A 24,647-nucleotide genomic window follows, 5' to 3' on the forward strand; every position below is an offset into this window, starting at 1 on the left:
CAAGACATATCTTTATCTATCTCCCCCCTCAATGTCTTGGTTTTAGATGTCCCAGATAGGATAATTTTGAGTTCAGTCCAAAACCACCACCCATAAATGCACAATGACATCTCAAGTTAATTCAGAAACACATAAATAACATGACTGCTAGTGTCAAAACTGTCTCTAAAGAAAGATAAGATAGCATGAGCTTGTTCCATTTTGTTCCAAAATATTTGTTAAGGGTAATAAGAAAAAAATGTGATTGTCAATCTACTAACAAACTGAAAATGCTGTGGCTAGAGGGACCAAATCTGTTGTCTCTGAGTAAATTGTGGAACCTGGTAGAACAGGCTAATGAGAGATTTTTGTTCTTAACAGAGTGAGAGTGAAGGCTTTAATGTGCCACTCAAGCTTCCTCTATGAGAAGTGCCTGTCCAAATACAGAAACCACATGGAAACAGATGCTTTGAAAGATTCCAGCCAATTCAGCCGTACCAATGTATATGGCTCTTCCTCTGTCACTAAGGCCATCAGTGTAAACAACTGTTAGTTTACAGACTGCATAGTCCTCATTTCCAATTGGGAAAAAAGCTCTCCTGGCTATTTTTAGAAACTCTCTTACGTAAGGTACTAAAATGTACCCTATTAAATATGCTAATGCACCTACTAAAATGCTTTCTTATTTCCAGGGAGAAAATTAAATCCTCTGAAGTTTGTGACTGAGAATCTCATGCTTTGGAAAGTATCTTCATCTTTTCCTACCGCTACGTCTTTTTCTCATCCCCATTTCTCTGCTCCTCCCTCAACAGTTAAGACTGAAAACCTAAGGCACTTTTTTATTCTGGCCTTCATCTTAGAAGACTGTTTCTTTGCACTGAGCTGATAGTTAAAAGTTTTCGAATGTATTCTGGTTGGCGGACTGTGTGATTAGTCCATTGAAGTGTGTTTCCACAGCCTTCTTTTGTAGTTCTCTGTTGCTATGCATCTTATTTTTATGTCTGTCTGAATTGAACTATACTTACCATCTGCTGTTTCAGGCTCTCAAATGATCTGAAACCTTTGAATTTTGTTAAATCATTCCTCGTTATTGCTTTTTTAGTGGTATCTATAAAGTCTATCTATTTTCCTCCTTACTATTTTCTTATCTCTGTCATTTACATACTCTACTCACTGAGATACCAAGACGCAAACAACCAGTTTCAAACGCAAAATCTCAGCCCAAAGGCAACTGATCCTCTGTTCGAAGTCAACTTTCTCCATCACTTTGCCTCTATTCCAATGCTTTCATTTACTTTATTCACAGCATGCTGACATGAAGTCCTTCAATGATATCTTGATAGTTTTAGCGTATTAGATCCTTTGAATTTGTTTTAACTATTGTCTTAGAAATACTTTTTCCCTCAGCACGAAAGTTTGACTTTCCATGTCTTTTCCTTTATTGCTTTAGTTTTTCCTATCTCATTTTTTTCAGTAACTTCAATATTTAGTAAACATCAAGGGTTTTAAAAAAAAGTAATGGGCATGACATTGCCCTGAAAAGAGGTAGAAAAGGAGAAAGCTGTTCTGATCTAAATTTGGGGGGACTAGTCAACAACACTCTTTTTTCTTTCTCATTTTTATCTTAACACATACAAAGATTCGGAACCTTTCCATGGCACCTTGGTGTCCGCAGGCCATCACAGGTGTAAGACTTCACAGAAGATGCCAGGTAGGAGGAAGGGGTAACACACCTTTGTGGTAACGCACCCAGTGACATAGTAGGGACTATAATCTACTTCTATTTACAGAAGCTTTTGTTCTAATCAGTCATCGACTCCTTCCTTCTTTCATTCATTTATTTGTAAGTCTTTCAGTTATCACTTACTGCACAACAAACTATCCCCAAATTGGTGGCTTAAAACAGTAATGATTTGTTATTTTTCACAATTTTATGGATTGTTTGGGATCAGCTAGGCTGTTTTCCACTCCACCTGGCTGGAGTCACTCATGAAGCTGCGTTCTGCCAGGGGCTTTGCTGGAGTTGGACTCTCCCAGATAACTCCATTCCATATTTGCTGGGCTGATTGAAACGGCTGGGGAGTGCTGAGCTTCTCTCTCAGGAGAGTAGTCAGACATCTTACATGGTGGTTCAGGGCTCCACAAATGCAAAGTAGAAGGTGCTAGGCCTGTTAAGGCCTGGGTGCAAAACTGGCACAGCATCATTTCCTCTGCATTCTAGGAAGTAAAGAAGGTTATAAGTGCAGCCCAGAGTCAAGAAGAGGGAAATAGATTTTGCTTCTTGATAAGAAGAGTGGCATATCTAGGCTTGGGAGGAATAGTTTCCTGGTCAAAATTCACATTTCTCACACATGCAAACTGCACTCATCTCCAAATAGGATCCTCAAAGTTTTATCCAACCATGGCATTTGGTGGCTCAAAGTACAAGACCTCATCATTTAAGTTATGCCCAGATATGGATAAGGCTCATCAGATGCAACTCCTTTTAATCTAACAAACTTTGAACTTAAATATACAAGTTATCTGATGCTTGCATAACCAACATCCAGTGGTGAGACAGGGACAAAATAACTACAATAGACACTTCTGTTCACAAAGGAGGAAGATGGAAATCATAGTCATGAGTTCATAGTAATTCCAAAACTACAACTGGGCAAACTAAAGGAAGGAAGGGAGGAAAGAGAGGACAGGAAAGGGGTGGGGAAAGGAGGATAAGGGAAGGGAAGGAAAGGAAGAGAAGGGAAGGGAAGAGAGGAGAAAAGAAAAGAATAAAATTAAGTAAGTGTATTTATGTTTTCTCATGAAAACGTGAGAACATGTTTTCAGGTCCCCTGATTTCACCACGAGCAGTGAACGTTTCTTGGTTAGTCCCACTGCTCCCTAGCAATGGTTCCATAATATGTTGTTCTCAGCTGGGTTCACTCTCTGGGGTCTTGGGACCTCCCTCTGAGATATCGTCCCTTTTCCACAAAAAAATAGTCCATACTTTCATCTGAGAAGCTCTCTCAGCCTGCTTCCTCCCTGTAGAAATTTGGAGCCCACAGGCTCTTTTTCAGTTTGACCTCTGCCCTTTTGGGTCTGACTTCATGGTATGTTTTCTAGGAAAATTTCTTAAGAAGTTTGCAAGTGTTCTATAGATATTTTTGAGTCTTACTCCTTGCCCCCAAAATCTCATGGTTTAGGTTTTTGTTATGATAGCACCTACTCCCATGTACTAATTTCTGTATCACTCAGCATTCAGTGAGGGAAGCTAAACAATTATAGACATGGGATAATGGATTTATTATAGGAATTAGACCTCACACAAACGGGAAAGAACTGGGGTAGTGAAGATCCGAAAGAGAAGCTTAGAAGATCGAAAGCATCACCAACTCATTGATCTGAGAGGCCAGGCACATCCAGCTTCTGAAACAAGACCACAAAAAAGTACCTAGTGGAAAAGGCTACAGAAAGGTCGGCTTTTCTGAGTATCCATCCAAGAAACTGGTGAAACATTGGTCACCATGGTCAACAGTCAGGAAGAAGCGCTAGATTCAACGTGGAGCAGAGAGGGGACAAGCTGGGACCAGCCAACACCTCTGTGACTAACCATGACAACCTGTAGAGAACAATGGTTGCTGCTTCACTTCAACCTCTCAAATTTCATCCACGTTTCTTTTTTGGCTAATTCCAGCCTGGCACAGGGAAGGCTTTCTAAGAAATGGCATTCCCAACTTAAGCAAGTTGACAAAAGAAGTATCTAGCACAGGTAGGAAGAGTGAGCATTGCTTCCCAAAATTACAGTGACTCCAGAAGGGGCTAATGGGGGTTTTCATGGCAGACCCGTACATGAACAATTTTGCATCTTGACACGTCTACACTTCAGAAAGATCATTGAGAAACTATGTAGAATAGTGGCTCCGATTTTAGAGTAAGACAGTCTGGATTTTAATTCTAGACCTGGCTTACTAGTAATATAGCCATGGGAAAGTTATTTAATTTCTCTAAATTTCTCACCTTAAACATGGAAATAATAATAATAATATTCATGTTGAAAATGATATGTCTAAAGTAATTAACGCAGGACTGGAATACATTAGGTACTTGATTCTTCCTAGTTGGTATTATTACCCTTAATAATGTAAAATGTCTTAATCTTCTTCAAGCATATTAAATTTTTAAGTGTTTTCATCAATTACCACAGTATCTAGAGGCTTGAAACAGTGGATTTTCCGAGATATGAACAGTTTTACCATCTATGATGGTTAATTTAAGTGTCAACTTGAGGGGTGCGCACATTAAACATTATTTCCAGGTGTGTCTCCAAGGATGTTTCTGGATGAGATTAGAGTTTGAACCAGTGGAATTGGTAGATTGCCCTCCCCAATGTGGGTGGGCATCACACAATCCATTGAGAGCCTGCATAGAACAAACAGCAGATGAAGGAGGAATTCGTCCCTTTTTTCCCATCTCACTACTTGAACTGGACATCTTTTCCAGCCTCCAACTGGGATTTGCACTACTGGTTTTCCTGGTTCTTAGATCTTCAGACTCATATTAATTTATACCACTGGCTTTCTAGGGTCCCCAGCTTGCAGATTGTGGAAATTCTGAGCTCCATAATTGCTTAATAAATCTCTCATGCACGCGCGCTCTCTCTCCTATTTGTTCTGTTTCTCTGGAGATCCCTAATGCGCCTCTTTGCCCTCTGCCTTGATTGTAGACCCTTACTTCATAATCAGATCAATTCTAGACTTTGCATCTGTCTCCCATCCAAATCCTCTCCCCAGAGTCTATAAAAGAGCACAGTGCCACCACTGAGCAGGGAAACATAGGTTTGCATGCAAGCCTGCTAATTGTGTGAGCCTTGGCATCTCACTTGATCACACTTAGGATCAATTTCCTTATCTATAAAATAGGAAAAATATAATGCCTGGCTTTCAGTATTAACTGAGATGACATTTATACCACACATCTAATTCATAGACCCTCGACAAATATTTTTCAAAATTATTAAATTCTAACACCCTTCTGATAAGGAGGCAGAAGCCTAAGGCCCTGGATGTATCAACACAAATATTTCGGGTTTTTTTGGTTTTTTTTTTTTGAGGAAGATTAGCCCTGAGCTAACTGCTGCCAATCCTCCTCTTTTTGCTGAGGAAGACTGGCCCTGAGCTAACATCCATGCCCATCTTCCTCTACTTTATATATGGGACGCCTCCTACAGCATGGTTTTCACCAAGCAGAGCCATGTCCGCATCCGGGTGAACCCTGGGCCGCCGAGAAGCCGAACGTCCAGGCTTAACCGCTGTGCCACCGGGCCGGCCCCAACACAAATATTTCTGAAAAAATACTTTCTGATACAATTCTTGCCTAAATTTGACATCTGATACCAAGTCTGGTCTGATAATTGTAGAAGGCTAAGCACTGAATGCTCCTAACCAAGGCATTAGTTGACTCCCTCCTGCCTTGATGCCAGACACGTCTGAAGGGACATCCCAGCTCCAGAGTTTCCGTGAGACCCACTGAGGCCTTTTTTGTGATTGCCTCTCAGTTCAACTTCTCCTTCCATCCAGCCTTGCTTCATTCACTCTCCAATAACTATTTATCTGAAAACATGTCCCAGTAAACTTCCCCCATAAAGTTGTGCATCTCAAAGTCTCTTTCCTAGAAAAACCAGCCTGTGTTTAATGTTACAAAGGAGGTGGGGGACAGTGGCAGTTGGGGAGTCTTCCAAGGTCAAACAAGTTAAACAGGCATCTACAGAACTTCTAAGAGGATACTCAAGACAGAGATATAGCAGGCAGCATTTAGAAAATGGATTACTTGGGACAATGTTTGGATTAGACTGCCCCACAGTAGAAATAGGTGTTCTTAATAACAAAGAGATTGGAGACTAGATAAGTCTTGTTACTCTGCTTCCTTTCTTTCTATATCTGAACTATAGACACTACCATCCTAAGTCACTTCCGCTTGATCTTGGATCAAAATTGGAACTGGCAGTGGCACGTCAAGCAGAGATACAAACCTCAGACATAGGATGACATTGACCCTGGCCCCCAAAGAGTACTCATCAGGACTCTCACTAGCAACAGAAAATAAAATTTAGGGTGTTTTTAATGTGCAGCAGATTGTTAAAAAGCAAAGAGAGAGTGATGATGTAGTGAAATGTGTGTCTAGCCAAAAATAAAAGCCAATGTGCTGAGCTACATTTCTCTTTATAGAAAGTAAACACTTTTATTCTCTGAAATATCTGCCCAGGTGTTTGATTATATTAGAGATTTTAAACAGTAACCTGCTAACACCCTTAAAAGCTTAGTCAGAACAGGGGCCGGCTCCGTGGCTGAGTGGTTAAGTTCACGTGCTCCGCTGTGGCGGCCCCGGGTTCGGATCCTGGGCGCGGACATGGCACAGCTCCTCAGGCCACGTTGAGGCGGCGTCCCACATCCCACAGCTAGAAGGACCTGCAACTAAGATATACAACTGTGTACAGGGAGGGGTTGGGGAGATAAAGCAGGGGAAAAAAAAGCTTATTCAGAATAGATTGAAAGTGGTTCCCTCTGAAATGAGGGCCAGCACCCCATGACTATCCTTCATCAGGAAAGATGAAGGATTACAATATTTTGACTACTTTGAGAGGTATCTCTACCTCTTGCCCACTCTTTTTTTATTATTTGCAAAGTACTGATAAGTTGAGTGATTCAAACATTAGGGAGTTATTGCTGTGCATCTCATAGGAATATCCTGAGAGAAGCTCAGACAGAAAGACATATTTAAGCAATTTTTAAAACTAGTATGTTTACATTTTAGAAATGACTCATCATATTCTATTGTGTAAATACATATTTAGACTAGTAAAACTCTTTAGAAAGCTATGAATTAAAGCCAAATGTAAGTGTTGAAGTTAATCTTTTCTGCCTGCTTTAAGCGCCATTTTGAATGAGTGGGGTGAATTGGACATTGTGCGTGTATAATGATGAAAAATGGTGGGCTACAATATGGAATAATTCTTTTGATTTCCAGAGCATAATGGCCTATGAATTATGTTTAAAATTAATGAAAGGGAAGATAGAGAATGATTTAAATCTCATCAGTAGCTATTTTTCTCTTTCTCTGAGGCAGCAATGAGCCGTTTTCTAAGGGGTTTGAACTTTTGTGAGCAAGTCCCTCTATGCTTCTAAAAGGTCTTAATTTGAAGCTGAACCTTTTTAATGATGATTTGTTTCACTTGAAAGAACAAACAAATAAGCAATTGGACTTCCTGAGAGGTTTTCATTGTATAAAGACAATTTCTTTGCAAATCTAAATAAATTGTTAACATTTGGAAGGACATGTACATTACAGCATATCCTTTTGCCAGGAAGGAGCCCTCCTTCCTTCAACTTTACAAACAACCATAAAAAGAGAGGTTATTTCTCCACGGGAAGCAACTTGGATTTAAAAAGAGAGAAAAAGCGATTTGAGAAAAATTTCTTTTACTCTAATTGCATTCTCCAACACTAAATAAAGAAAACCAATTTCTTTCAATACAGTTATTGCTTTAGTTATAGATTTACTTGCCTTCTGTTGGACCACTCTTTCATTTGTTGTTTAGGGGAAGAAACTTTAAGAAGACAAATCTCCCAGTGGTGATAGAAAATTACGTTATTAGAGATATAACCAAATGGGATGCAAAATTCGGCAGCATGTTTGAAAGGAGAAAGTTATGATGTCTCAGACATTCTGATGCTAATATCCAAATTCCATGCTTAAGCATCAGGAAGCACTCAGTTCTTATCCTTCAAAGTTACATCCTCCGTCCTCGGTCCTACAGTTCAGTTCAAGGACAAGCCAGGAGAGCTGGTCTGCTCACAAGCTATTAGTTGTCTCCTCGAGCTAATTCTCTTCCTCCAAATCCATCTCCTTTAAGTCTTCACTATATATCTAGAGTGGCTTTTCCTAGTCCTGTATTTCACAAAGTGCAGTACATGAACCACTGATTGTGTAAAAGTCAGTTTTCAGTGATACGTAATATTCTCTTATTTGGTATTAATATTTTTCTATTTATTTTATAGTTACCTTCTATGTGTGGTTTTCCTATTTATAAAAGGAATACATAGCTTTAAAAAATAAGTTTAAATAAAGAAATCAACTCAAAATATTAAATAAAATAATATGGCATATTTATGAAGAAGCTTAAGCAGAATCCTGCTCAAATAAAATATATGCTACTTGGCTTTCTCATTCTTGACATTTGACATTGAAGAGCCTCTTCTTGAATTTTCTTCTCTTCATCCTAAGATTTTGACCAAGGTATATTTTCTCTACACAAACTCCCTTGATGATTTTGTTTGTTGTTTGTTTGCATTTTTATGTTTTAGCTACCATCTTTATGTAGATTGCCAAATCTGCATTATTCTCTTTCGACTTCCACTGACACTTCTTAAAACTTCAATGCAATTTGATCTGGCTATGGCATTGTAAAGTACTCATTACTGGCCACCTTGCCGTCTGTCTTTCGCTTCTCCAATACAACCCACAAAACTGCCAGTGTTCTCTTATAAAACATAATTGTTTCAGATTACTCAGTTGCTGAAAAAGTCTTCAGTGACTCCTGCTGCATAAAAAGGACTAATCTTTAATAAAATATATGGTATCTTCTCTACTCTCAGCCTAATCTACCTTTGCAACCCCATCCCCCAACTCCCAACACCTTTAGTCCTTCCTTCTTCATTTCATTTCTGCCCCTGGTTCCTTGTCTCTATCTTTCCGTAACATATTACTCTAGGTTCTGGTACATCACACAATCTCTTCTGTTCATACCACTTTATCGTATTTTTTTGAGTTGCATTCATTAAATATGATGACACTTTAAAGAAATAGGTTTTGGTGTTTACTATTCTGCTACAAAATCTTTAGGTTTTTACTTTTATAAAAGATTGAAGTTTTCTTTTTTCCCTGAAAATATGGAAGATTATCTTAAGAATATGAAGATGGAAACTAACCTAATTTTAAGAATGTTTTACTTATAATATCAGAATTTTTTAAATTGGTAAAAAGTTGGCTTTAGAGAACTTACACTCAGTTATCAATGTGTATTATCTATCTATTTATGAGATAATCTATAATAATTATAGTGAATCACCTGAGAATGTAAACAAATGTTAGTATTAGTTTAACCAAAATGTAGCTAGAAAGCTAAGCCTGTGATCGAACAGCAAAATCGAAATCAGATCCCGGGTACGGACCCATTGCACTCATCAGCCATGCTGTGGAGGCATCCCACATACAACAAATAGAGGAAGATTGGCACAAATCTTCCCCTTTTTTTTGTTTTTCGTGTTTTTTTCTGGCTTGGGGAAGATTAGTCCTCAGCTAACATCTGTGCCAATCTTCCTCTACTTTTTGCAGACGAGATGCCTCCACAGCATGGCTGATGAGTGCAATGGGTCCGCACCCGGGATCCGAACCCGCATACCCAGACTGCCGAAGTGAGCGTGTAGAACCTTAACCACTGGGCCATGCGGCCAGCCCCAAAGAGCACACTTTTTCACAGTGAAATTTGCCACTGTGATTGACTATTTGGGGCAATGAGTTTTCACTGAAAGTATCCAAAGAAATACTTTTTACTGAAAACGTCCAAGAAGAGGCCGAATGACCTTAGATGGTGGATTTGTAGAAAGAACCCAGAACTGCTATGGTTAGACCGAACAAGGCCTACAACTCTGAGGTTTGAATGGTTACTTTGATTATCAGATATTTGCTTTTGTAGGTTCTTCCTTGATGATTTCAAATCAAGGATGCCAGTATCTATTCATGAAATTATTTTGACTGAGCCCCGCGTGTGCCGGCTGCTTAAAAATGAGCCATGTACATCTCAGTGTTTTTCTATTGGCAAAAGGTTAGAAATAGCAGGACCAGCTTAGAGCCCATCAGCCTACAGTTCACCACGGGAATAAAAGGAAACCTAGAAGGAAACTAAACCTTTTCCCCTAGCAGTCTTCTAAAGAGGAGGAAAAGAGAAACTAAAGAAGCAAGAAAAATAGTGTGCCCATGCTTTCCTCAGAGTCTGTCCCTGGCTCTGACTCTGGACTTAAGTGTTAGACATGTTTCGCAGAGAAAAAAAAAGGTGTGAGGTTAACAAGGAAGAGCCACATTTACAGATTTCTTTTATTTGCAGAGGTCTCTAAAATAGATGCCAGAAATGGGGGAAAAAAGCCAGAATTCATGGCTCTGTATATCTAGGTTTTGATAGAAAATTGAGAGGCATCCATAAATGAAAATTAACTAAAAATAAAGCTGTCATTTAAGTAATTTGAATATGCATGCACTTTATCTCAAACTTCTTCACAATTTCCAGAGTATTTTAGTACCATTTAGAGATTCAACTTTGAAAGGCTTGAGATTCACTTAGAGATTCACAAAAAGGAGAATCTGGGTAAAATCAGAATGCGGAAGAGGATCCTCTGGGTGTTAGGGTGTTATCTAACCACAGATAGCACGATATACAAAGGTGCTAAGGACAATTTTGCATGCTTGATGCATTTTGACATTTACTTTCAATCAGATGTTCATATCTTAATCTGTCAAAACAAATTACATATGTATATTGAGGCTGGTTTACATCTCCCCTTTATCAAATTTTAAAAGATTAAGTTCTAATCTGCTAGTCTCATAGCAAGTTTTTCTTGAATCCTTAGATAAATTAACTACTAGCATTTAAAAACGTTACTCACGCTATAATAATTAGGAATTGAAACCAGCGTTTTACGTCACACGTTTTTACCTGCAGAGGAGCCAGTGACCATCGCCACCAAAGTCCAGCAGGAGAGAGGATGAGCACCCTGGGCAGACACGGGAGGAACAATCCAAAGTAGTCCAAATTGTTTAAGACTTCTATCTTATTTTTTCAGTCAGTGCAAGAATTTGTGATTTCTACTTAATGATACATCCATATTTATTCTAATAAAAATAAAATAAAAATTCAAAATGCTTTTCTGCACTATTTTTCGGATTATTGACCTCTCAGGAAGATGCACCATGTGTCTCCTGCAGCTTCAGATATACACTGACATGACACTCTGTCCCCCTGGGCTCATGCACGTCCCAGTTTGAGAGACACAGACCTCTAGGACCAACAAGCCCTCTCTTCCCCTATACGCATTTGCACATGCGCAGTATAGTTTTATGCGCATTTTCACAAACTCTTCACTTACTGGATACAACAACCTGAGTTGCCCACAGGTCATAAGATTGAAAGGGACCCTAATCTCTGGCCTTCAAGCACAACCACATTTAAATTACCAAAGACACACGATAAGATGGATTGTTTTGAAAGCTCTGCAGAGAAGGAATTCCAAACAATCTTGGAAACTCATTCCATTTTAATATCAGGAAGTTCCTCTTTAATATGGGCAAAGTGCACTTTAACTCTACAAGCCTTGGGAGACCTGTAAAAAATAAATTCAGATAATTTAATTTAAAATAACCACTTGCACTAAGAGCCATCAGTTATACGCTACATGATGACAACAGTTATATTAGAAGGTCTCTACGACATATACGGTATTGACAGTGAAATTAAAATGTCAGTTTAATTTGCTGTTGTATTTGAAGCTTAATATTTAACCTTAAATATTCTTCTTTTCAGTTGCCAAGTTAGAATGAAAATTTTTATCTTACAAAGAATAAGCCATTTTTTAAACAAAAGCTAGACATATGCTGTGCTAATAGGTTAAATAAGCAGAAAGGTAAAGACAGATCTACTCTTCTCATGGGAAAAAATAAGAAAATCTGCTCCATGTTTGCAGAAAAGAAGGAGCTTACCTTTGTGCTGGCAAGGCTGTGTCTGTATTTCTTCATCACCTGGTATCTAAGACACGTTCAACAAATATTTGATGACTGACTGAATGAATGATGCATGTTCAACTCTGAAGAGGAAATAAACCAAGCCAAAAGCTGAGAAATAAGATTCATTGGTGGCTATAGTCAAATAGGTTTAAAAAGGAGAGTGAAAAACAAAGCTCTCATTGAGACCATGTAGAGACTCAAAGAAAGTAGAAGATGATAGTAGAAAGACACAATCATTCTAGGGTTTTCCATTTCAAGATGGGTGATGAGCACAGGACTTTACCTCTCCTTCTCCCCCACAAAAATCCTATTAAAGGGAAATAGAAGCAATTAGAAAATTAGAATAAGTTCATAGTAGCATTGGCCGGAAAGTTAAAGAACTTCTGAATATACTACACAGTAGGAGACAGATAGGAACACTTAACAGACCTGAGTAAACTTTAGTACAATGTGGGACAACAGAGGCTTGCTCCCTAGTGAGTATTCCCATCGGAACTCCAGAATAGTCCAGCCTAAGAAGCAGGAACGTGGGTGCAATCAGTGGTGTAAATTAGTCAAGGGGCACAGGACAGCCACTCCAGCCCCATGCTCAGATTTGCCGGCATATCTGTCTCTAGGATAAAGCCTTAGGACAGGTTTCTAAAAGGAAGCTTGACTCCGGCATCACTGCTGAAGACACAGGGGGCTGCTGGTGTTTTGTTTAGGTGACTTCCTTTGGTAGTAGACAAATACTTGAGCTCAGATAACCTCCTTACACATCTTAAAACAGTAAGCAGCTGTAAATCTCCTCCCCCAACCTCAGGAGAGGCCCCTATAACCTGAATCAATGATCCCAATGAGGTCCACACAGCCAGTGGTCAGCAGACTGATGAGGCAGGCACTAAAAGTGGGAGAAAGCGTTAATCCAAGATGCAGAGAATAATTTTAAAATGAGAATAATTAATATACTCTGTATTATTCCTGAGACCATCACAAACGTAAAATAAACTGAGGCAATAAGGTAGTTTTGAATTTTAAGAGCACAGCTACTAAAATTCAGATCTCAGTGTAAGATTTAAGTAATCACAAGCATGCAAAAGGGCATAAAGGAGAAATAAGAAAGAAATACTTAATCGAAGATTCCCATAGATGCAGATATGCAGATATACAGATTAGATATTGTTTTATTCTTTGCAATATAAATTGAAATTTAACTGCATCATTATTTAGAGCTGCTTTAATAAGGATTAATCTGTTTCTAATTTTTAAAAACTGGACGTTTGTAGTCGTACACTAATTCCCACTCCAAGGAATGCCTTCATGTAAATACGCAAATCCACGACTTTCTGTTGTCATTCAAAAGTAGCAGCTGCATGTCAGAAGCTTTCATCTAATGATTTCCTTCTTTGTGCTTCACAAATATTCTGGAAGGTAGGTAGTACCATACCCACTTTATATATGAAAAAACTGAGGCTGGAGGGTACGTAAGTTGTAGAGATCGCAGAGTAACCAGGTATCCCCTAGGTTCTGAACGTGAGGTGTATCCAGTACTTAGGCTGTTTCGCTGACACGCTCATATTTTTCAAGTACTACTAAAAGGAATGCAAAAATAGCATTAAATTTTTCACAGAGCTTTAGTTTAAGCCATACTAATAAAATTCAAGAGTGAAAATTCCATGAAAGAGGCAAACATCTGGTCAAATTATTATCATAATACCTGGTGAGATTTTAAACATAAAGCTGAAAAGAACAACCAGTGTTGTTTGAACCTGTGGGCTTAAATATATCATTGTTTTGTTTTGTTTTATGTTTGCTTATTTTTAAATATCTGATGTACCAAGGATCATGATTGCTAACTAAATTTACTTTAAAATGTTGTATTTAATAATGGATTAATTTTGACAGTCAGATAGGAAAGGTCTCCAGAACACAAATGAGTAAAAGGCAGTTCCCACATTGCTGTCTACAGTTACATATAAACTTGTAACAGCTTACATTTTAACAGTACTTTAGAGAGCAGAGTAGCATTCCCAAAATGTGTCCCACTGAATATATTTCCAACAAGAGTGCTGGCTGGGGGCCAAGTCAGTTTAGGAATCACAGTGACACAAGAGTCACAAAACATATTGACTGAGAAGTCCTTTTTAAAGTCATTTTAAAGACTGAGAAGTCTTTCACTGAAGAAACCTATTTCTTGGTTTAACTTAACATTTCTCAAATGGATGCAACCATAGAAACTTTTTTTTTACTGGTAACATGTATTACCATCCATCAGAAATAGTGTTGGAAAATATTAATTATCTTGTTTAGTCCTCAAACAAATCCTATGAAAGAGATGTCGAGGTCACCAGGCTAACATGGAGCAGAGCAAGGATTTGCACTCAGCTCTTCAGACGAAGCCCAGAGAGCTTTTCTCTTTCCACTTGGCTATAGTTCTGTTTCATCCCTACCGATACCTTCATGCTTCATTTATTTTTAACCCATGTGTCCCATGCTGAAAGAAATTGCTTGTGCTGCCACTTCATGTACCACTTTAGGATTTTGTTCCAATTTTAAGAGAGAATTCTTGATAACAGAATTGCTGTGTTAAGTATTTGTTTAAAGCTAAAGCAGAAAACCACTCATGAGTAACACAGGCAGTTAAATGGTACCATCTGGAGCAAGAGGCATCTGGAAGTATCCTTATTTAAGAAGCAGTTTACAAATAATAACAGACCCCTGGAATTAAGCAGTTAGCTCCTTTGTCGTGTATAACAGCGTTCAAGGGAAATAGCTTGCTTCATTGCTTTTGAATCTTCGCAAACAGAAATACCAGGATACTTTGGCTCTTTCCTTAGAAATACCAGGATGAGAATCTCGTAAATCAATAATATTAAGAGTAACAGATAAGCCAGTTTCTGTTCTCCAGTTTCATAGACACTGACAAGGAATAAAGTTTCACGTTTAGAAGAAGAAGAGCAAGGAAATTGAACTTGTTACAGCTCAAGAAAGAAGGGATGCATTTTGTGGGGAAAAAAATCAAAACATTCACTTCATAGAAAATAGCAATATTGTATAAATTAGACAAAATTTCTAGTCACAGTTTGTTGCAAATTATGTTTTCATTTTCTATTTTGCTGGTCTGCATAGCATTCATCAAAATTGGATTTTTATTATTTTGTGCTGTATGGCATATTGTGTGTGTCCAAGAAATATTTGTAGAATAGATATAAATACAGATAGACATAGGCCCAGATATGACAAGGAGTACAATCAAAGACTACTCCTTTACAAAAAGAAATGCAGAGCAATTCCTCGACCTAGGAAGTCATAGCTCCTTAGGGCAATGTTTTCCTATCTTAAAATGGTAATATCTGTACTGCGCTCTGCACTCTAAGGTAAACAGATAGGTACCCCTAAAGATCAAAGAAGACTGGCCAGGGGTGCTTGAGGTGGCCGGGAGGCAGCTCTGGCCACTGGAGGGCTTGCAAGCCCACACCCAGGCCTATGGGGACCAAAATCTTGGCAAGCTGTGTCCCAGAGACTAAAATCTTTCTCTTTCATTTGCCTTCTCTCCATCAATTGTATATATATCATCGAAGGCAGCTTTTCTGGTATAAATTTATTTGTGCATCTCCCTTAAGTTAGCATTGAACAAGTGCATTAAGATAAGGGTCCCTAGGCCAACTTGCAGAACCCAAGTAACACCTCTACCTAGGATCTACTTTCATCCCAAAACACTATTTGTTTCTCCATAGACAAAAACATCTTTTTAAGGCCAAATTAAGTTTGAACATTTATAATATCATTGTTAAACTATACCGAAATCACACACACACATACACAATCTGTAAAAAAAAAATTCTGACGATCCTAAAACCATCAGTAATTTGCTTATGAACTTATATTTTTTACTATCACGCTATTCCCAAGTATAATGTAAATCTCATATTCTGAGTTTAAACATCTTCTCCTCACATTCTTCTCAAAAGAGGACCTCACCAATGTCTCTGAGAGTTTAAGGAGGTGAGGAGAGGAGGGAGAGAGGTGCTGTGAGCGCTCCAAGAGAGTAGGGAACCATAAATACTGTAGAGCAAGTGAATGAACCGCCTATGAAGACAAACCTTATAGACACAGAAACTCCGTATGTAACATGAAAAACAATAGTGAACGTTAGAGTGTTCCGTGGTCTCCTCATCTTCACAGATAAATAGCCCAGGTTTCTCTTATTTTGTCTCTTAATAGTTAATTTATAATACTTAAACATAAAAATTTTACAGTAAATAGTTATTGAGCTTGAAAAGTGTTTTGGTTTTACTAATAGCTGTCTGATAACACTTATTAAATGTTTTCTCATAAATTTTATCTGTGTCTGCATGGTGTGTGTGTGTGTTTGAGAGGACATTGATTCTACCAACACACTTTCAGATGGACAACACTTGAGAATGAAGAACACAATGTAAGTCTATGTGGGAGCCTGGAATTGGCCACCCCAAGATATGTCTCTTTGGCATGAGGATTATTTGGGGCTGGTTACTTTTAATAAACTGCAGACAGGAAAGCAACTGAAAAGTAGAATTTACTTACCCTTTGTTAAGATACATTTACATTGCAAAGGAAATCTTCATCTATAAAGGTGTCTCCCTCTCTGTACCAGGAAGAAGGGGGAATGACCTTATCTCTAGAAACTCTTAATCAATGCCAAAGGCAAGGACTCAAATCTGCATTTGTTTACTGTACTTGTGTGGTAATCTCCCATGATCAACTTCCCCTCCACCCCCAACATCCTCCTTTGTCTTTAGCTGAGGAGGATATTTAAGGTGGGGGCTTCAGCCATTTTGGTGAGTTGCTCAGCTTGCCTGAGCCTCTCCCATGTATACATGTTATAAAGCTTTGTTTAATTTTCTCCTGCTATTCTGCCTCATGCGTATTTAATTCGTTCTCTGGTCAGACGAACCCACAGCGGGTAGAGGAAATGTCTTCCTCCCCTGCATCTACTTTCTTCTCAAATTCTCAGAAGAAAGAGCTTTCTTTTCTTTTCCACACTCAGTTCCCTTTTTCTTCTCCTCCCTGATCTCTTGGCCCCTTGCAAACCTCCATTCCCTATGCACAAATAGCATGAGGCTTTCTCAAGTCTTTTTTTTTTAACTTTCATTTTTTATTTACTAAAGACAGTGGTTAAAGACTAGATAAGGACATATGGAAACATCTTAGCTATGTAGATTCCATCCCTTCTCCTCGGGTTCTGTCCTATCACTCAGATTTTGTGTGTCCCATGTAAATACAGTTGTTGTAGAATGAAGGGAACACAGGAGGAAAGCTTAATATGTCAGAGTCACAGTTCAAAATAGAGAGACAAAACAATCTGTAATATCTAAGTAACTCAGCTATGCCGCATTTCCTCTGCTCTGTTTCCGAGGATCTGTTCCATCAAATCTCTTGCCCACCTTAGGGTGTTCCAGGGAACATGAAGTGTTGACAGTTACGTTTGGAACAAGAAAAGGGTGAGATTGGGAAAAATTCTCCCAAGTCTATTTTCATCAACTTCCCTCACATCCAGTAGTTGTGTTTCAATGATTAAGTGCCCTTGAGTGACTTTTCCGTGATATTCACATATTGTGCTTTTAACTTTTTCAGAGTGCCTTCTTTTTTTTTCATATTGTAATTCCACGTGTCTTTGGGCACTTGGAGTGACTGTGCTGTATATTGTGCTTATCATAGCTTACACAAAACTTTCTATTTTGGTAGCATTTAAAATGTCCTTTGTATGTTGTGACACATCTTGGTAATTTGGGCAAAGAAAAAGAAAGCATTCACTAATATAGTGTATTTGCAAATAGGTACAATAAGCTAGCTTTGCATAATGTTACTAGGAATCAAAAGGTTTAATTTACAGAATGAATGACTGCATAATGCAGTCTTTAAATATGGAGGGAAAAAACCTTCTGAAAATGAAAAGCAACCTGGGCACCATTTTTTTCTTTTTTGCATAAATTCCTTAGAAGCTTTCATAAACTCATCTTTCTTCCTCCAGGTAATTGTGTTTAAAAGAAACCCACAAAAAGCTAAATAATTGATCTGTACAGGCTTCAATGGAAACAACTTATAACTGTTCATCCTGAGGTCAGGGGAGGATTGTAAATGCATAAATATGGCTGAAGCATTTATTTTACTTGGAAGGATGGCGTTAATGAGGAGGCTTCCAGATGTTCATATGACTTGCTTTTGTAGAATAATATATATATTCAGTTACTCAATGGTTGATTGTGGGGGTTATTTGATTTTGATTTGACACATTTAGTTCCAGCACTAACTTAAATTTTAGTATAAAGTTGGAAAATAGAGTTCTAAAATTGTTGTATGAAAATAAGCTTCATCAGAATGAAAGTAATGTCAGAATCCATGTCTGATCCTCTCATGAACACATAATTTCCACAGGAGTTGCAGGGTGTGCAAATATATACTCATACACACACACACACACACACACACACACTTGCTTTAGAATTGTGTGAATGGAGATGGGGTTATGCCAGACTATTTAGTTTCCAAATTATGTCTGGTTTAAACTAAAAGTAAACTTTACTTGAAGATTGTCTTTCCCCTTTACATGAAGAAGACACCTTTATATTAATCGATAAGAATCACTTATATAACACTCATTATGTACCAGGCTCTGCACTAAGCATTCTGTATGTCAAAGTTCATTTAATTATCTCAGGAACTGAATGACGTGTGCTCTATTATTGTGCCTGCTGTACGGGGGAGGAAACAAGGCAGAGAGTTTAAGGGATTCAAACCTGGTCAGGCCTCTGAACATTACACTATACTGTCTCCAGGTGTGCCTTAGAGGCATGTTTTATAGCAGAAGTGTCTCATGGAGCTGAAAGACTGAAAACATGCCTGATTATCTACATGGTAGATGAAGGCTGGAGTAGGACCTAGCAGGGCTGAGAGCTTATCTTACTCACTCGACATTGTTTCCTATCACCTAGACCTAGAACACTATAGTAAACAAAGTAGGCATTTAATCGATTTTGCTGAATGAATAAATCCCATCAAATAATCATTGATGCCTCTCGTTGGAGTGAAAGTCTCAAGTTTTTAGTTATGATCATGTTGATTTCACTGATGATAAAAACAGAAATCATCAGTTTATTTTATAAATATAATTTCCTGGGTCAACCAAACACGAACAAAAAGGACAAAGAAAAATTACAAAGGGTGTGCCTTTGCCTAAATATATGAATCTAAGCTTCCCTCTAACTCTAAAATTCTAGAATTCTAGGGGAATAAAATAAGATCATTTCTCTCTCAGCTCAAACGCTCCTCTCCCTTTTATCCTCCTTTGCCACCAGCTATACCTTTTTGGACTAAATAACTCATATCAACTTGTTTTTCTCTTTCTTGTTTTTGTTGTTGTTTTCTCTAGAAGTGGAAAGCAATAGAAATTCCAATTGAGTGTTCCACTTATTCAGACACGCAACACAAATATCTACTTCAGCTTTCTTCACACCTCCTATATCCTCACTTTTAACTTATAATCAAAGCAAACATTTTATTAAGAAAATAGATGCAATCAGACAAAATCACCTCATTTTTACAGATTCACCAGTCTAACTGCCAATGTCCCCAAGTACTTGGCTTGCTCTCTGTCTTTGCTCCCACTGAGGAACAGCCTCACTTGTTGTCATCTGAATTCATCCCTCTTGCCTATTTAAGAACAATTGTCCTGCAATTATCCGTTTGCTCTCCTGCACCACTAATTTCTCCCTCACTCTAAAACCATTTCCCTCAGCATACAAATAGGTCTTACTTGTCCCCATTTTAGAAAAGAACAAAGCCTCACTTGACCCTATATCTGCTCCTCTGTCACAGCAAAAATTCTTGAGTGGGTATATCAAGAAGTATTTCTTTACCTCCCATTCTTACCTCACATCACTAACATGATTAAAACTTTTTAATAACTCCTATTGCACTTAGGGAAAACATCCAAATTCCTTGCCATGACCTGCACTACTTTAAAGAACCCAGCTCCTACATACCTCTCCCCACACCCTCCTCCCCCAATCCCACTCATTATGCTCTGCACACACTCACTTTCCTTCCAACTTCCTTTTGGTTACTGCTTCTGCCTGGAAAACTGAACTCCCCAAGGGTCAAACAGCTGGTTATTCCTTGTTCAGGTCATAGCAAATACTATCTCTTCAGAGAGGTTTTGCTGACCTCATGATGTAAGAGCCTTGTATTAGTTATCTATAGCTGTGTAGCAAAGTACCCCAAAATGTAGTGGTTTAAAATATCAATAATATGTATCAATAATGATGTATTTCTCTCATCATTTCATCCAGGAATTTAGAAAAGGCTGGGTTGCATGTTCTAGCACAGGATCTTAAGGTTGCAGTCAGACATCAGCTGGGGCTATGATCTCCAAAGGCCTGGCTGAGGCTGGCGATCCACCTCCATGGTGGCCCCCTCACATGGCTCACAAGTTGATGTGGACAAGTTGTTTCCTCTCCAGATGGATTTCCCCAAGGAACTCTTTGTGTGTCTTCACAACATGGAGGTTGGTTTTCCCCAGAGCAAGCAGTCCAAGAGATCAAGGCAGAAACTGTAGTGCCTTTTTATGACAATAGCCTCAGAAGTCACACACAGTATTCTATTAATCTTGACCAGCCATGATTCCATATGGGAGAAGTGCACACAAGGATGTGAATACTGAGAGGTCACTTGGAGCTTGCTTTGTTTTGTTTTATTGTTGTCCTTTTACTTAAATTTTATCATCCTTTCCTCCATTTTGAATAAGGATTATTTCGTAGTCTACTAAATCCAGTAGAATGGCAGCATATAGCGATGTGTCTTGATAAATACTTGTTCCAACTCCTAGCATGCAGAGGCTGGGAGAATAAGAAAAAAGCAGTATTCCCCAAAATTTCTTGTGGCTAAGCTTCAAGATAGGATTTAGGTTTACCCATCTAAGCATACTCGCATAAGTTCCTAGTTTAGAAATTAGTCACATGGAAAAACAGGCCGTCTAAGACCCATGTTATTGATTCGCCCTATTACCGATATGGTTTCTGGAAGAGGTGGCTGTTATAAGAGCAGTTTCCTGATTCAGCAAATTCCTGATCATCACAGAGGCCACAGCTCTCTGGGCACTCCATTTCTAAGGTAGGGTTTTGTGAGTCGTTATAGCATTTAGCATCGAGTCTCTTTTTCCAGCTCTCTCAACGATTTAGGAGCTACGATTATCTTTTAATAACTCATGTTCTGTTTTCGTTAGCTAGATTTCTGTTGTCTATAACTAAAAACCATGACCAATACTGGTTTCATTAGCTGTATCAGCCAAAATAACACCCAGGCAGTCTCAGAATGGCAAGTGTGTGTGAGTCTCTGTCTGTGTCTCTCTTTCTGTTTGCCTTCTATATAAATGGCTATGTCATAACAGCTATCTGCAAAGAGCAGTGCCTATAGGGACTTTCATCTCTTCCTTTCCTCTCAGTTGTGGCTTTTGGATTTCTCTCTTGATTCCCTTTTGTCTCCACTCAAGTATTAGTTGAACAGCAAAAAAGAATAGTAGCAAGGAAGACCATGATTAACAACTATGTTCATTCGATGCACCCTAGTCCCTCAGTTTGAGCGTACGGTTCTTACCAGGAAAGAGATGACGTCTCAAACTCAGAAGCTTGTCCCACTTCCCTATCCTTTTTTATCTTCATCTCAAGGTACTAGATTTTTGCCTCTGCTGTAATAAAATGTCCAGGAAGATATCAGTTAATTTTTGTTCTGAAATATAAATTCACCTAAATTCAGTACTCAAAAGCTATCAACATTCATGTGTTTATAAATAGATTTAAACAGAGAAAAGTTGATCCAAAATTTGTGTCTATGAGTTTTCAGGGAGAGGCATAAGTAGAAAGCAAAGTATAAATAGCAAAGCAGGAAAAATTTTTACCCAACTTCCAGTCACTATGTTCTTGTACTTATTAGCTGTTAACGGCCCTAGAAAAATCTCAAAAGTCCCATGTGCTTGTAAAATCCACATGATATTTGGACTATGAAAGAGTTAAACAGTAACACCTGGAATGACTGTTTAATGCACTATATAAGAAATGACATGGCCTCCTTGTTTCTGCCCAGTGGGGCAGCTGTTTTCAGTTTGGGCTTTTCCCAACAAAGAGACCTTAAAACACTGTTCCTATAGCCTTAGCATGTATAAAGAAAGCAGACAAAGATTTCCGGGGATGAAATGACAGAGAATTGTAGCATCACACAGCTCCAGTCAGCATTTGGCAGAGCATAATGGAGAAGAGTAAAACTTCCCATAGAATTCAATTGATAAAGATTCAGTACTTAAAGACTGCTTTGAAGACGTGTATAATAAAATACCAGTGTAACGGGGTGCCTGGAATGCCTGGTGAGGCAGGGCTCTAATTTGTTTTACTGAGCAGAGTACCAGCTGCTTCTCTGTTTAGGCTGAGGTAAAAAAGTCATCTTACAGCCATTCTTCTCTACTCTGTGCAGTTGCACAGTTATGCAAATATAACGCAAAAAGCCATTGTAACCAAACAAATCTTCTGTTAGATTTAGTAGGGCTGCACCTAACTCTTAGGAATCAGAACCTCAGAAGTAGGTGCACCAATTTGCACAAAGAACCCTTAATGTATGAAGGAGGCAAACTCTCAACGACTTTTCCCTGAGATTGGAAATTAAGAAAACTGTTTAGTGGAGAGTAGTCGCCCTGACTAAATTCTACTGCTATCCCAGAGCCCCAAAGGGAATTCACTGGGAGGGAAGAGAGAGACCATATGGTTGACCCGGGCTAAATGAGATTCCTTAAGGAGGGAAGGCTACAATTGTCCTGGTTTATGACTGTAGAAACAGTAACAGAAAGCTATAATCTTGGGGCTTAAATATGAAGCACCAGCATAGTTTGCCCAAAGACCTGGACTATGTATTGCACCGTCACTACAGAAGCAATAATGTTCAATGGTAACCCTACGGTAGTAAAGATTTAATGAATTGATTGGGCCCTTCTGGTATTCCCTCTCACCACCTAGCTTTCAGAAGCAGGGCTGACTTATGGGCTCTGGCAAAGCCTTGCAGACCCAGTGTCTTCTGGTCTAGTTTGTACTTGTATACAGACTGCTCAGGATTATATTGTTGAAAGACGATGGTACAAGATAATGCTAATGACATACCAAGACACTGAACCCAGAACCCAGATCTAGGAGAAGTGCTGAAGACAATTTTTACAGTCATGTAAGGTAATTATTTCAGAGTTTTAGTGTGTAGCTAGAGTTTAAGAAACTTGGTGTGGTGGACAGGCCCTAAAGTGACCCCCAGTAATTCCTACCTCCTGATGTTTGTCTCCTTGTGGCCATGCCTTTATGTAACCTCCCTTTATTGAGTGTGTGGGCCCTGTGACTTGCCAGACTCCTGATCTACAGAAATTGTGAGATAAGAAATATGGGTTGGACTGAAGGGGGTTCAAAATGGTGGCATAGGAAGATCACGAACTCATCTCCTCCCAAAGACACAATAAATCTACAGCTACATGCAGAATAATTTCCTCTGAAAACTAGATAAACAGAGCCTCCACAACAAAGGATAAAGGGACAGCATTGAGATGAGCAGGAGAGGCAGAGAAATAGTCTCACCAAAGCCAAAAAAACACCCCAGGCACAGGAATCCACAATCAGGAGGGATCCAAAAAATATGGAACTTTTCCCTGAAGAGCCAGGGGTTTGTGCTCCACATCAGGGACCCCAACTTTTAGATTGTGCACAAGAGAGATGAGCCCCCAAAATGCCTAACTTTGAAAACCAGTGGGGATTACATCCAGGAAAACCATAGAACTGTAGTGAACAGAGAACTCACTCTTAAAGGGCTCATGTATAGAGTCACTCATCTCAGGACCCAATGCAAAAACACCAGTTTGAAAAGCACCTAGACCATATATGAAGGAGACCCACTTACTAATCTTAAAGTGTCTGCTGGAAAGGCAGGAAACTGTTGAGGGAAAAAATGTTGAGGAAACTCTCCAGGGATGGAGACACTGGTGGGCACCATTTTTGCAACCTCATTCTACCTTGCTAATGCTTGCATTGGCAGGTGACATTTAGGAACTCTCTCTCTAACCTACTAGTGCTGGTGGGAGTGTCCCACTGAGAGTCATGCCCACATACTTGCTGCAGACACAGCCCTTCCACAGCAGGAGGGTGTGCACAACCCACACAGGGGATGCCCCTTGATTGCTCAGCTCTGGTGGCCTGGGGAAATTGCACTTCTGGGCCCATGACAACCCCCAAACGAGGGTGCTCCTTCAAGGCTGAGAGAAGTAGTTGATTTGCTAATACACAGAAATAAACACAGAGAGTGAGGCAAAATGAGGAGACAACAGAATATGTTCCAAACCAAAGAACTTCCTTAATCTGGAGAAGGAAACAGATCTCCAGGTCCAGGAAGCCCAGAGAATTCCAAATAATGTAAACCCAAAGAGATCCATACCAAGACATCTTATAATTAAAATTGTAAAATTTAAAGATAAAGAGAGAATATTTAAAGTAGCAAGAGAAAAACAACTTATTATATAGAAGGGAAATCCCATAAGGCTATCAGCAGATTTTTCACCAGAAAATTTGCAGGTCAGAAGAGAGTGGCATGACATATTCAAAGTGCAGAGAGGAAAAAACTTCCAACCAAGAATTCTTTACCTGGTGAGGTTACCATTCAGAATTGAAGGAGAGGTTGAGAGTTTTCCAGATAAATAGAAGCCAACAAAGTTCAACACCATCAAACCAGCCTTACAAGAAATGTTAAAGGGACTTCTTTAACCTGAACGGAAATGGCACTAGTTAATTACAAGAAAACATATGAAAGCAAAAATCTCATAGGAAAAG

The 24,647-nt window shown here is 38.9% G+C and overlaps 2 long non-coding RNA genes across 3 annotated transcripts in view; both read right to left on the reverse strand.

The window, feature by feature from the left end:
* The window catches only part of LOC103558773 (uncharacterized), a 122,182-nt gene that overhangs the window by 71,357 nt on the left and 26,178 nt on the right, over positions 1-24,647 (reverse strand). The window lies entirely within an intron of this gene.
* LOC139079930 (uncharacterized) lies at positions 6,179-11,888 on the reverse strand. Its single transcript, XR_011533968.1, has 4 exons — positions 11,764-11,888; positions 11,242-11,387; positions 10,724-10,781; positions 6,179-6,428 (listed from the first exon to the last, which is right to left on the reverse strand). It is a non-coding gene; the product is annotated as an uncharacterized lncRNA (long non-coding RNA).

Source organism: Equus przewalskii, chromosome 27 (genome assembly GCF_037783145.1).
Source record: "Equus przewalskii isolate Varuska chromosome 27, EquPr2, whole genome shotgun sequence".
In the NCBI taxonomy this organism is placed as follows: Eukaryota; Metazoa; Chordata; class Mammalia; order Perissodactyla; family Equidae; genus Equus; species Equus przewalskii.